The following is a 14,638-nucleotide window of genomic DNA, read 5'->3' as shown; positions in this document are numbered from 1 at the left end:
ATGTGTTCATTTTGTAAACAACTTATTATAAATATTTGATTTTAATTGACTTACTTATTAGGTATAGTACCGTATAGTCATGGATAGTCCAGACAAAATGATGTCGTTTCCTCGGGGAAAATCATTGACCAGGTCAGTGCAGTCACTCTTACAGAGTCACTGTGAGGTGGGGCAAGGGGTATACGATGCCGCGGGACCCACCTTCAGGGGAGGCGCCACACGCAGAGAAGCGCCAAAAAAATATTGTGGATATTTTAGTTAGGTAATACATTCTAAGGTTATTAGTATTATATTGCTATTAAATAGTTTTATTTATTAGCCTATATTTGATGGAAAATGGTGAAGGGGCGCCAATAAAGTAATTTGCCCCGAAATATTATTTACAAATGTACCCACACATGCACAAGACGTATTCACATTTCAAATCTTCAATGAATTGCCTAAAAAAACAGAAAGGTAATTAATCACTTACAAAAGTAACAAGTAAAATATACCAAGCAAAATAAAAAAAGACTTTTAAAAAAACAAAGCTTTTATGAAGTGTATTAATTAGTTTGGATCAGTCATGTAATTAAATTTGTAATAAGCCTTAGTCGACAATCTATAAAGGGGACGAATTCAGCTTAGACCACCACTTCAGTCAAGTAATATTTCTTTCTCTTGTTTGAGATATGAAACAAAGTAATTAATTACCAATAGTTAATTAACTAATTGTTTAATTATTTTGTTATATTGATTCTTGTGTTGTCAGGTAAAATAAATAATTGTGCAAAATGTCGGCTTGTTCTGAGCTTAGGTGTGGGAGAAATAAGGTGTACAGACTTTTGGCCAGGCAGACAGACACACACAAAGACAGACAGACAGTCAGAGTGAGTTGATAAAAGCTTTGTAAAACATCCTTTAAAAACAACATAGCTTATCTAAGGGAAACAAATCCGCTCTTACAAGTATATCTCTCAATAATGTAGACGATATTTCCCCTTTTCGAGCTCAAACAAAGTAATTAATGACCAATAATTCATTGATTAATTAACTAATTGACTGCTTTGTAGCAGCTTTGATGCTAAAGATCCAGTTAACGTTCATTAAGATAGTCAAAGAGGAATAAAGAAGGCAAATCATAAAACATATGAAGAAATGTGGTGACGACGTAATGGAAGTTCAAGAACAGCAGACGAGAAATGAAAGTGCTAGATCTGACGAGATTGTGAAATTAATCAACATAATAGACAAGGTCAAGGACGACATATACAATGATGACTGCTGCCAACTACATGATAGAAATGACTTTTTGCTAAAAGCAAGAGAGCTTAGACATTTGTTTCTACAAGACTGAAAAATAAACAACAACATTGATGTGCACGAAGTACTACAATACCTGGCTGCCTGGTCGTGCAATATGCGCGCCGAACTGTCGTTCGGACTATCGATGGTTTCGGGTTCAAACCCTGCCCGCTCCCATCCCGCGTTTGGTTGTAAATTATCTTCAACTCTGAAGGAACATTCGAAATATGTAAAACATTTCACAATTTTTCACTTAACAACAGGCTTGACTACAGTATAGACAACAAATCGAAAAAGCTTTGCTATTTACCAGCGTGTATGAAAATCTTTAAAGCTCGCTACTGTGATCAAATCTTTTTTTTTTGTTTTTAAATAAACTAATTATCGAGAAAATCAAGAAAACGCAAAGACAGCTAAACTTACTTTTTGATGAAAGAAAACAATGAGCCGGAGGTCCAAGGCATGTTTTTAAAACCAGAGATTAATTTAGTTTCATTTAAAAAAAAAAAATAAATTATAAAAATATGTTATTATGCAATTAATTGTTGGGAAGAGACGCAATGATGTGAAAACGAGGCCCAAATTGAACATAACATGTTTGTTATTGAATTAATATAAAATAGTTTTAGGCTTGAGATGATTTTTTAAATGTTTGTATTCAACTTCAATACGTTTCTGGAAAGCGACGATGTGGTTACGGCGTGTCTCCTGGGATTAGCTAATAGCCTTGTAAAACTTGTCGCGTGGAAATAACATGCAAAGAGATTAATATATTACCAACATCATTTAATGCAGACATAGACAGCACTGAAGTGACAATGTCAGACAATGGAAATGACTTTTTGTGTCTGTAAAAAAAACAGTGTTGAGACAATTTCTTAAACGCATTCTTAGAGTGCATTTCATAGCAGCGGCGTCGCTAGGATTAGTGTCATCCGTGCAAGCCGTACCTCTCGCACTCTCACTAGCGACGCCTCTGTCTCATATTATTATATTATATTACTATTCAGTAGTAGGACATCCCAACTTAAACCTCTGTCTCATATTATTATATTATATTACTATTCAGTAGTAGGACATCCCAACTTAAACCTCTGTCTCATATTATTATATTATATTACTATTCAGTAGTAGGACATCCCAACTTAAGCCTGTCGTCATAGGAAGCAGTGGAGAAAATGTCGCAGGCCTTGCTACAAATTAGTCTATCGATGTTTAACAAGGTTTAACTCTGATGGCTTATTGATCTTCTGCCACCTTTATAATTCCTTGAAGTTAAACCAGATTAACTTATGAAACGCAAGACTAGTAAAAAAAATAACACTTTTACATTTTATTGATTTTGCGATCAATGATTATTTAATTTAATAACAGTTGTTGTTTTTTTACTGATGCCATAGCTTTAGTTATTTTGTAGTAATTTAACTGTTAAGATTTATTTAATATGAGTTTCTTTAGTACTAAAAGTTCACTACAGTTTAGATGTTATGATGATGTTTTTATCAGTGGTAGAGAATACATTAATTGCATACAACGCCCTTGACCGACAAGGACAAGATATCCAATAGAATATTAAATAGTTATAAAGTGGAGGACATAGTGTAATATTATAGATTGATCATGTAAACGAGTTGCTCTAGTCCTACTATGAACTCACACTTTTTGTCCTAGTTGAACCAAGGTGAATGTCTCGAATCTATTCTCACAACTTTTCATTCTGCTATCGATCGAAAATTGTGCACATAAGCTCGAGGTGCATGACATTTTATTAAAGTTTCAGAGCGATCATTTAATAAATTATCGAATTCATTGAAAAGTTGTCTTTTTTTCAGGACTCATAGGAACTAACCATTACATTTCATTCTTCTATTTACTAAGTATCAGTAATATTTCTTATGCATATAGCTGCCAACACGCTAGACACAATTTTTTATTTTATTCATGTGTATATAAAGTATGCATTTCATATGTATACACCGCGGTTGGTCTGAATTAGATTGACATAAAGTAAGAATTTCATTTAAAATGAAACAACTTTTATATTATTTGTTTTTTTTTCTAGATTACTTCCTCTCGACCGTTTCTTTTTTTCTCTCTCTTTATGTCTCTTTTTATCTCTTTGTCTGTCTAGACTCTAAATGTATTTTGTATCTCGCTTACCGACAACTCTCTAGCTGTCTCTCCTTTCCTGTTTGTCCGTCTGTCTCTCTCGCTATCTGTTTCTGTCTTCCTGTAGCAAATGCATGAGATTTGTTTCAAACCTATTCCACATTGTTGTGCAGTGCATCCCCCCCCCACACACACATGCCAAGTATGTTTACACGTCAAACTAATTAAAAAAATTCTTTTCGTTCAAAGAAATTATAAGAAATATTTGTGAAATTTGAAACAATCAAAACTTGTCAAAGGTTTAAATAGTCGAGGTTCAAATTAGTCAAGGGTTAAACTAGTAAATTTTGAAACAATCTAATTGGTCTATCAGTGTCTACTTACATCTAGTGAAATCTCAGATGCTCACTATGTGTAATGATAAGACATATAGTAAGACCGACATTGCAAAGCTGAACAAATCTTGAGCCGACCAACAAGGTGACACTTTTTTTTTATTTTTTATCTGAAGTGCAGGGTGAGAGTGGCTCATTTTGACACCTTTTCACAATCATATGTGTTTGTGTGTGTGTGTGTGGTGTGTATGTGTATGTATGTATGTGTGTGGTGTGTGTTTGGTGTGCGTGTGTGTATCTTATACTGACTGAAGATAATCATGTTCTTTAACTTCTATGACAAGATCAAACACAGACACATGTAAGAAGCAGTCTTTAGAAAGACAATGTTTTCTGTACTGTTGCTACTCAGATGGAGCTCGAGAGTTGGCATGTTTTAGTGGTTCTCAACCTGTGCTTGCAAGACATTTTATCATTCGTAGACACACGAATCAAGTCAAGAGATTTCGTATGATTTAGTTCATATCACAATAAATAAATTCGACTAAAGTGCAATATAAAGTACATACAAGGGTACCAAAATAAAAAAGTTACTTGACAAAACAAAAGATTGAGAATCACTGGGAGTGCCTTCTTGTATTCTCGGAAAATGAACTAAGTTGGAAAACAAGAACCTATCAGAGATTGTTCTTGCATTTTCGGAACTGGGCACTTAAGTTGAAAAACAACATAAAAGATGTATTCTGTCATTCTTGGAAAATGTAGGTTTTTGGTAGACTGAAGTTATCTTATAATTGACAAGTTGGCCAAAGTATCACCTGCCATTTGCAATCTCTTTAATGCACATTCTGATAGCCCAGTGGTTTTGTGGACTGTCTGCATAGAACTTCAAATAGGTCAAGAGCTTTCAAGTTAAAACTTTCGTATTCATCACCTGACCCAATACCAATTTTAAGATAAATATTTAAAAAAAAAAGATATTATATTTCACTTCAAGAAGGAGGGGAGGTGGCTGAGTGGTAAATCACTTGGCTTTCGAGCCGGAGGGTCCCTGGTTCGAATCTTGGAAATGAATGAGATTTTTAATTTCGAGATCTTTAGGGTGCCTCTGAGTCCAACCATATCTCATGGGTATCTGAGATTAGTTGGGGAAAAGTAAAGGTCGTTGTGCTGGTCCTAAAGACTGCATGGTGTGAGAGAGGAACGTTTTAAAAAACAAACATTAAATTGGTATTTTTTTTAAAGGAATTATAATGAGCATGATATGTGCAGTGCCGGTAAGTTTAGTAAGAAGAGTCCCTTTGATTTGTTTTTTGTGGAGACCCTTTTAAGCTTCAATATTTAATGCACTTACAGTGTGAATCAATCCTAAAGAATATCAAGCTGTGAAGAAAGAGATAGTGTACATTCAATCCCATATCCATTATGTTCTTTTTATTACTATGAATATTTGGCATTGTGGAGGCCCTCCTTTAAGGGCGAGGCCCTGTCAACTCCACAGTTTCCCACTGTCGTAAATCAGGCCCTGATGAGTGGAGTCACTAGCGTAAGTTGTGAAATTTGATACTACGTTATAGGTTTTAAAAAAATAATTTTGTTATTTTTGTCGTGTTGAAAAATAATGTACTAAAATATGTTGCATTCAAATCTTGTCCCACAGGCAAATGTCCTAACATGGTACACATGTCATTTATCAGGCAGATTGGTTATTGAGGCTTGTAAGTCGGTCATCTTATCACAGTCTGATATTCTTTCCAATAACAAAATAGTACGTCTTTTCGCTTCATCTTACCGTACAGGTTTGTCTGGTAAATCCACAGACTTTCTCATGAAGAATGCTTTGTCTTGGAGGCCAGAGACATATTATCAAAGATAAATCTTATTTCGCAGTAAACAGGAGGCCAGAGACATGTTACCAAAGACAATGCTTATTTTGCTGTGAACCGGATGCCAGTGATATGTATCAGAAGACTACACTTATTTTACTGTGAACCGGATGCCAGTGACATATATCATAAGACTACACTTATTTTGCTGTGAACCGGATGCCAGTGACATATATCATAAGACTACACTTATTTTGCTGTGAACCGGATGCCAGTGACATATATCAGAAGACTACACTTATTTTGCTGTGAACCAGATGCCAGTGACATGTATCAGAAGACTACACTTTTTTTGCTGTGAACCAGATGCCAGTGATATGTATCAGAAGACTACACTTATTTTGCTGTGAACCGGATGCCAGTGACATGTATCAGAAGACTAAACTTATTTTCCGGTAAACTGGAGGCCAGAGACATGTTACAGAAGACAAACCTTGGCGTCAACATTAGCAGTAAAGAAATTACGAAAATACTTTAAAAGTATAATAAATTCAAAAATTTAAAATAATTTAGAACATATATCTTTACACATATTTCACTGTCAGCATGTCTGAGCAAATAACCTTTGACACCTATGAGGTTCTGTTCAAATCTATTGCAGTTAACGGCGCTGATTGACGGATCAAGTCAAAAAGTGAAGCGCTACAAAAGGTCAGGGTCACAGGTACAAGGTCATTAACAGCAGAACAAGGAACTAACACGATAAAAAAAATGGAATGAGTCCGTCTCCTTTGAACGTTGCCAGATAGAGCTGTGGTGTATTCAGGGAAGAAACACATAAACCCGAGCGTTAGAAATTCAGAGCATCACATTTGGATTACAGAAAAATCTGTCCAGTTTGGCCAACAGGAACTCTTCTTATTTTGTACAGTTTCCTTTTGTCTGTGTTATAAAACTGTAAAGTGAGTAAATAGACTAATCAAAGGCGGACGTTTTCTAGAAGTATTTGTATAGATTTTGTAAGGAACTAGAATGCTTAAGTTTAACTTTCGGTGCTTGTTTAACAGATTTGTGCTGACAGCCATTGTTCTAGAATGTCTTCAGCCTTCGTTACGTACTTCTGAGTCAGCACACTCATTTAGTTACATTGTTTAGGGTTACATTTTTTTTTAGGCATATACTCCTAGTAGCAATTACTTTTGATTAAATAGGAGAAAGGAGAAGAGATCACTGACTAAGAAAGTCTAAGCTCGACTTTGTTAAAGATCTGCCTTTAACCAGATCTGTAAGTCAAAGTAAATGCTTTATCTAATAGGTTAAATAAGAAAGCAGGACTTGTAAAGAGTAATACACCAACATTGTTACAGGGTCAATGTGACCGACAAGCTAGTTGGACGAGATGATGACAACGACACACCAAATATGACCTGATAATACTGTTACACCAGTTGCCCGATATGATGGCACCGACACATACTTACCCTGAACCTGAAGATCGTAATGTTACATCAGTTGCCCGATAGAAAAATAAAGCGTCATGTAATTTTAACATAACTTTAAGCTATGAACGCTGATTTAAGCTAAATACCAGCAAGATATTAAAAAAATATTTAAAAAAACAAAGCTTATCTGAGGGAAAGTATTGCTAAAATCTCTGCAACATATCTCAATATTGTAGGAATAAAATCCCTTTTTCTATATAAACCAGAATCCATTACCACAAATCCATTTATAATTGGTATTTCTAATTGTTTCATACATTGCCATCGACTATGGAGAATTACGGCGACTTTCCACTTGATCCGAGAATGGGAAGTAGGAGTACAAAATGTAGCAAGGGAAATAACTTCCCATATACAGCATCTCTCAATAATTAACATTTATTACCCTTTTTCAATAACAAACAATATAATTAATGACCAATAATAAACTAATTGTTTAATGTTTTGATCTCAGAAAGAGTGTGGGAGGGATAGCGAGTATGAAAATTGTATCAGTCAAACAGAGTGAGTGGATAGAAGCTTTGTAATATAGAACAATAAAATAATTGAAAGTCAAGATCATTTATTTCATACATTCGTGTAATCTTAGTGTGTGTATAATTCAGTCCATCAACTATTGAGTCGGTCAGCCAGGTGTTTGTAAAAATTTGGGGAACTCCGTCTACATGTTGTTTACTTATAGAAAACACGCATAAAAGTCACATTAAAGACTATTGTAGATTTTGGCCTACACTTCCAAAACATAAAATGAGAATAACACTAAGAAGACTATGCCAGGTTGGACTCAAATAATTGCCCGTTAAAATCTCCTACGACTTCCTAAATGCCAAGGATTGACCAATGTTCAATTTATACTGTGGCTTGGCACCGGCTGAAAGTATTTACGTGTCTTTATTGTTACGGGCTACGAGTGTTTATTTGGTTTTCCCCTTAGCGGACAATAGTCGCTGTAGCCTAGTCACCGCTCACAATTGTCTTACATTGACTTTAATGTAATAGTGTCAAGTTCTTAGATCAGCATGCCAAGTCCAGGAAATACTCAGAGAAATACAAGACAAAGAGGAGAGAGAGAGAGTGAAGAGAGAGAGAGAGAGAGAGAGAGAGAGAGAGAGTGAAGAGAGAGAGAGAGAGAGAGAGAGAGAGAGATTGTGCTCTACACGAACTCATGGGCAGCTCCTGCTGGTCAGAATTGCACAGTACGTTGCACAATGATATAACACTGCCCCATATACAGTGTGGATCTTATATATTTTGTTTAATAAAGCATTATGTATTATAACAATATGTGTTGGCATGAAAGCAAGAAAAACATTTTTTATTTAATTTTACTTTCAACTTAATGTGTGATAAAAAAAATTTAGCTAAAAAATATTTTTAAAAAATGTTCCTGTCAAGATATCTTGAAAACTACTAAAGCTAGTTCCATAAACTTCGAACAACTGATATCCCAATACAACAGAAAGTTGCGAATCAGAATTGACAATGCTCATTTACTAGAAAAAAAAAGTCACAGCATTAAGCACAGTTGCAGGCCTTTATTTGAATATTTGATTGGGGGTTGACAAAAAAATTATTTACTGTTAAAGTTTTCAACATTTTGTTTTATTCTGCCTCACTTTCAAATTTATTTATAGAAATGTATTAATGTCAAAGTTGAAGAAAAAAATAATGACACATAAATTTTATCACGCCATCTCTAAATAAAAGAAAATTAAATAAATGAAAATGTCAACTAGGAGCCATTGTTAAACACAACAATCACTGTGAGAAAAAGAAACATTTCTGTTCTACAATTAGTATCTCCATTGCTCAACTCTGTACCTAGTATTCGTAAAGTTTTATTTTATCACGCTTTTCTGTGTTAACATTTTCTTTTTGGTGATGCGAGCTGTCACATTCTGGAAACATTTAAATGTAGTGAATTCTGGGGGAAAGAATTCGAAATTTGCTATATATTCAAAATCTGTCTTGTTCTCCTTCACTGCATGATAAAACTAGCCTGATATAGACAGAAAATAAATAGTTTTATTTGCTTTAGTTTTTTGTTACTCTTATCTGGCATGTTTCTGGTTGGAAAGACAGACTCCAATTTGATTCCCATTTCTGTAGCTAATCTAATTCTCTTAGTAAAATTTCAATTTCTTGTGTTTTATTTTATTGTTCTTTATATTATGCAATGGTCTGCAAATAATCTGACTTTAGTTGGTAGGCCATTAATGTCAATTAGAAACAGTTGTGTGCTATTCAGTGTCACCGAGGCACAAAACAATACACATACCAATCAGGAGATTATTAGAAAGTGAAGCTGAGACCTACAGGTGAATATACTTATTTACGGGACTCTTATAAGTGGTTTATCAGACTATAGCCTACAATCAACATGACTCAACGGATATTGTTTAATTATTTTTTTAGTTATGCATTTTCTTACGATGTGGCCTATGACTCCCCCCCCCCCCCCCAAAAAAAAAAAAAATCTCTTAGTTAATTCATCTAGGCCAGTGGTTCTCAACCTTTTATGCTCGGTGACCCCTTTTTACAATCCACCATTCTGCCGTGACCCCCCCCCCCACACACACACATACAGCAATAGAAGAGTAGACAATTTTCGATGGTCTTAGGCGACCCCTGGCAAATCGTCATTCGACCCCCAAGTGGGTCGCGACCCACAGGTTGAGAACCCCTGATCTAGGCAGACAAAGCTACAGGATAAATATTTTTTTTTTCATTATTGATTCGCGCTTCACACTTTCCAGTCTTTAACTCTTAATCAAACACGCACACACACACACAAAACACACACACGCACGAACATAAGTATACAATAGAAAGGTTTACCTTTTAAAAAAAAACAACAATTTTTACTCAAATCTTGATGCACGCAGAATTCTTACATGTCTGGCTATTTAGTGTCTTATAAATCTGACATTCAGTTTTGTTCATTTACTGAAGACAGCTGTGTTTGAAGAGCCAAAAAAAAGGTTTAGCACTCTCTTGTGGGAAAGAAATAAAAGAACAGTTTCTTTTAAACACATTAACACCAGGCTATTTTTTTAAATGTAAAACAGAGACGCCCTAATAAGAAAGCGGGAGCTGGCGCCCCCAACTTCTCCCCTCCCCCCCATTCATGTATGTTTTATGTAAATCATAAGTTCAATTCAAGTTCAAGAATTAAAACAAAAAAAGAAAAAAAAAAGGTCTTACAAACTTAAAATGTCTGTTTACTTATATATATATATATATGTCTACTTGATCCAAACTTCTGTTTTAGCGCTGTGTGGTTCATTTTGAGTACAAACATGTTTCCAACTTGTAAAGTAACAAACAAAGGAGGTCAAGGGAAAAGTATTAACGTCAGTCAGTCAATAGAAAACATGCGGACTAAAGGACTGCTGGAACCTTTGACCTCAAACCCACGGGGGTCTAATTCCTGTTCTCTTTGTTACACGATCTGAATAGCTGTGAACCCACCTCCAACTCTCCACAGCTTTTTCGTCGTAACTCAAGACAAAGTCTACCTGAGTTCTGTGCTGTCTTCTATGTGTGAGTACATCCATTGAAAAATACACCTGCCGTGAGTTAGGTTTGACCCTCTTGTGATGTAAGTTAATAAAATAAAACCCTAACTTTTTCACAGCTGTCCCCGTATGGTCTTGATGGTTTGAATACCTACAATAGCTTCGCCTAGTTCTGTCCCCTGAATTTCTAAAATTCATGTACTATTGTACCTCACTCTCAGTTGTTAATGACATAATTCAACTCGACCTATAGGCTTAGAACTTTGTGCTGTATTATATATATATATATATATATATATATATATATATATATATATATATATATATATATATATATATATATATATATATATATATATATATATATATATATATATATATATATATATATATATATATATATATATATATATATACTGTGTATTATTATCCATAAGAAAATGTGTCTTTCAATTTATGCATTACACCAAACGAAAACTATAACTATAGAAAACCAAAATATACATTCACACCAGACTCACGCATAATGTACATGCAAAAAGATTATATTAGAATCTATTTAATGATTTGGTTGCAAGAGTGTGTATGTCTGTTTGTCTTTGCTATCGGTGTCTTGTATCTCTTGTGAGATGGTAAAATCACAAAATCCTGACACAAAGAGTGATTTTTAGCGGCCCCCATAAGGGGAAAAAGCCGCTATTAGGTTTGTGCAAAATGTCCGTCTGTCCGTCTGTCACACTCAGATCTCGAAAACTAGAAGAGATATGAAAAATATTATTTCATCATTAAATGCGGCTTGAAAAGTTTAGGTGCAACGGCTACTTTTGGTTTTCTAAAAGCAAACCGTTTAATTTATAAAATTAATTATGCAAGCGATTTTTTTCATAAAAATACACCAATTCTAAAACAATTACGTAAATGTAAGGGAGGCAATGTTACAATATGCTAACAAAGATATGCAATTTTTTTTGTATTTTCAGTATCACTAAGTCAAATATATTTTTAAAATGTACAGGAAATGTTTACAACAAATATAAATAATAGTTAAAGATGTTTTTTCTGGTCAACTAGCTGCTAAAATTAAAAGAAAACATTTCTGTTTGTTTATAAAGGCTAATAATGCATTTTGTATGTAAATATCACGCACATTTTATTTTAATGGACTTTTTATGCAGCGATTTTCGTGCAGTAGCGTAACGTCGCTACATGACCAGGTGCTAAACCAATTCCTTAAACTTTTTAAAAAAATCAGATTTTATTTATTTTTTGTTTAGTGCCCCCATCCGAATAAAAGAAGATATTTTTGTGCGTTTTGTCTAATGGTCGGTCTGTCCGTCACGATTAGATTAAAAAAACTAGAACTCTAAAAGCTATTAAAAATCTGATTTACACTTTAATATTCCTCCCGTAACATCTCAATAGTTTTAAGTATCTAAAAATTGATTGTTCCGGATTTTTTTGTGCAAAACTAATCAACCCCAACAAATGTTTGTTTGCTCTTCTAATTTATATTACATTCAATTTCCATGCTTAAACGTTGCAAAAACACATTATTAATAATATGTTGTTCCGTTTTTTATGTAAATAGCATATTAATGCTAAATCAAAATCTTTATACTGACTTATATTTCATTAAGTGTAAAAATGTTCCGGATATTGTTTTATAAAACATGAATTATGCCTAATGATTGTTTGAAATCGCATAATTTACTAATATTACACTTATATTATTTGACAATGCGTCACTATAATTTGGTTATCAATATCAAATTGTTCCGTATTTTCATCTTTAAACAAATTTTAAAAATATCGACAATAGGTTGTTCAGGGCTTTAAAAAAAGTAATTTACTAGAATTGATTACTGAAAATTACTTTTTAGACATTTAATTTTTTTGCTAAAACATAACATAGAAGTTTTGTAATCGATAAAGAAAGTTCCGGATTTTGTTTCTTACAAATCGTCGCCAGAAATTTCCGAATTTATTTAAAAATCTACTAACGCCAAATAATTGTTTGAACTCCCTCTTCTAATTAATAAACAAATAATCTTCTCATTTACGAAATAATGTTTTTACGGATTTTTATGAAAAATATTTTAACTCACTACTCTCTTACAGTACATTTAACTTTCTACCTAAAACATTAAAAAATCTAATTATCGTTAATATTATGTTCCGATTTTTAAGGAAAACAGAATCCAAACACCAAAGTAAGGTATGAAAATCTCTCCACATGGCTGTAGTACATCTAATTTTTATACGAGACCATCCAAAAAATTTACTTAACGGTATTTCATTTATCTGAAATTCTCTTTTTCTTTTACTATTTATACAAACATCCGGAACAATCTATTATATAAACTTTTCAATTGTGTTCATACCTAAAAATTATTGCGATGTTTTGAAACGTAGAATAAAGGTTAATCAATTTTTAATAACTTTTAGTTGTTTTTTTTTTTATATCAAGATGACGGACAGTCCGACTGACAGACAAAACGCAAAAACAATGCGGCTTTGATCCTTTTTAAATAAATTCTATTAGAACTCAGTGCACCAATGTCTATGAACCCTCGTTAAATATCTCGTGTAAATAAAGACATTTTTTTTTATGGTACCGGTACTAGCCTATTGTGAGGTAATGGAATTTTTTTTCTTTGACGTCATATGAATGGACTCTTTAAATGTAATGTTAAAAGAACGCACTCGGTGCACCAATGTCTAATAACCCTCAAAAAATTGCTTGTATTAATTAAAACATATTTTAGTCTAACTAAGCCGTGTGACGTAGTGTTTTTTTTCCCTTTGACGTCATATGGAATGAATTCTTTAAAAGAAATGCTAAAAGAACGCACTCGGTGCACCAATGTCTATGAACACTCGATAAATGGCTCGTAATGATGAAGGCGATTTTTATTCTAGCTAGGCCGTGTGACGTAGTGTTTTTTTTTCCTTTGACGTCATATGGAATGAATTCTTTAAATGAAATGCTTAAAGAACGCACTCGGTGCACCAATGTCTATGAACACTCGATAAATGGCTCGTAATGATGAAGGCGATTTTTATTCTAGCTAGGCCGTGTGACGTAGTGTTTTTTTTTTCCTTTGACGTCATATGGAATGAATTCTTTAAATGAAATGCTTAAAGAACGCACTCGGTGCACCAAAGTCTGTGAACACTCGATAAATGGCTCGTATCAATGAAGACGATTTTTAGTCTAGCTAGGCCGTGTGACGTAGTGTTTTTTTTTCTTTGACGTCATATGGAATTAATTCTTCAAATGAAATGAAAAAAAGAACTCGGTACAGTAATGTTTATTAAGCCTCGTTATGTGACTCGCGTTTAAAAAAGGGATATCTTGATTTGGATCTAATCTAGATTTTTTAAACTAGATCTAGATTTTTATTACAGTATATCTAGATCTGGATTTATATTCTAATTAAAATTATTTTAGAGTCTATATCTAGAATTTCTAGATCTAGTTTAGACTAAAATAGACTAGATTAAGATGTAGAATTTCAATTTCTAAACTTAAAGTGTAAAAAAAAAAGTGTAGATTTTCATTTCCAAACGTTTTGATCAATATTGTAATGTTTTAATATACTAAAACTAATCTACTATTTTTTATTTAATTTATATTCAAATTTACGGTAAATGAATCTTTGAAACATTATTACTTTTGACCATCGGATGGCTGCCTGGTCGTGCGGTTTGCGCGCTGGACTGTCGTTCAGATTTATGGATGGTCCAGGGTTCAAACCCTGCCCGCTCCCATCCCCCGTCGTCCTGCGGGAGGTTTGGACTAGGAAGTAATTATCTTCAACTCTGAAGGAACATCCGAAACATGTAAAACATTTTACATCAAAATTAAATCACCTCTTGAATATTATTTGCGAATATGCAGATCCGACAGGGATCCGACTTCGACGGGGGCCGCCTCTGAGTTTGTGTAACACAAACTCTCTTTGTAATCTTGTTTATTTCTAGAACCTTTTTAGCTTTCTTATGGATGTTTATCTCAAACAGCTGCCTAAATGGGGTTTGGTATTCGCCAATGACTTTACCAG

At 33.8% G+C, this 14,638-nt stretch overlaps 1 protein-coding gene across 4 annotated transcripts in view; it reads right to left on the bottom strand.

The window, feature by feature from the left end:
• LOC106075221 (thyrotropin-releasing hormone receptor-like) overlaps positions 1 to 14,638 on the bottom strand; it is a 159,194-nt gene that overhangs the window by 22,366 nt on the left and 122,190 nt on the right. Inside the window, exon 1 of one of the 4 annotated variants that reach the window (XM_013236165.2) lies at positions 3,778 to 4,652. The exons of the other annotated variants lie outside the window; for them this stretch is intronic. The gene's annotated coding sequence lies outside the window, so the exon portion shown is untranslated. Of the gene's footprint in view, positions 1 to 3,777; positions 4,653 to 14,638 lie in introns of those variants that run through there. 4 annotated transcript variants of the gene reach the window in all.

The sequence above is a fragment of the Biomphalaria glabrata genome, chromosome 1 (assembly GCF_947242115.1).
Source record: "Biomphalaria glabrata chromosome 1, xgBioGlab47.1, whole genome shotgun sequence".
In the NCBI taxonomy this organism is placed as follows: domain Eukaryota; kingdom Metazoa; phylum Mollusca; class Gastropoda; family Planorbidae; genus Biomphalaria; species Biomphalaria glabrata.
This window is presented reverse-complemented; position numbering and strand designations above follow the sequence as displayed.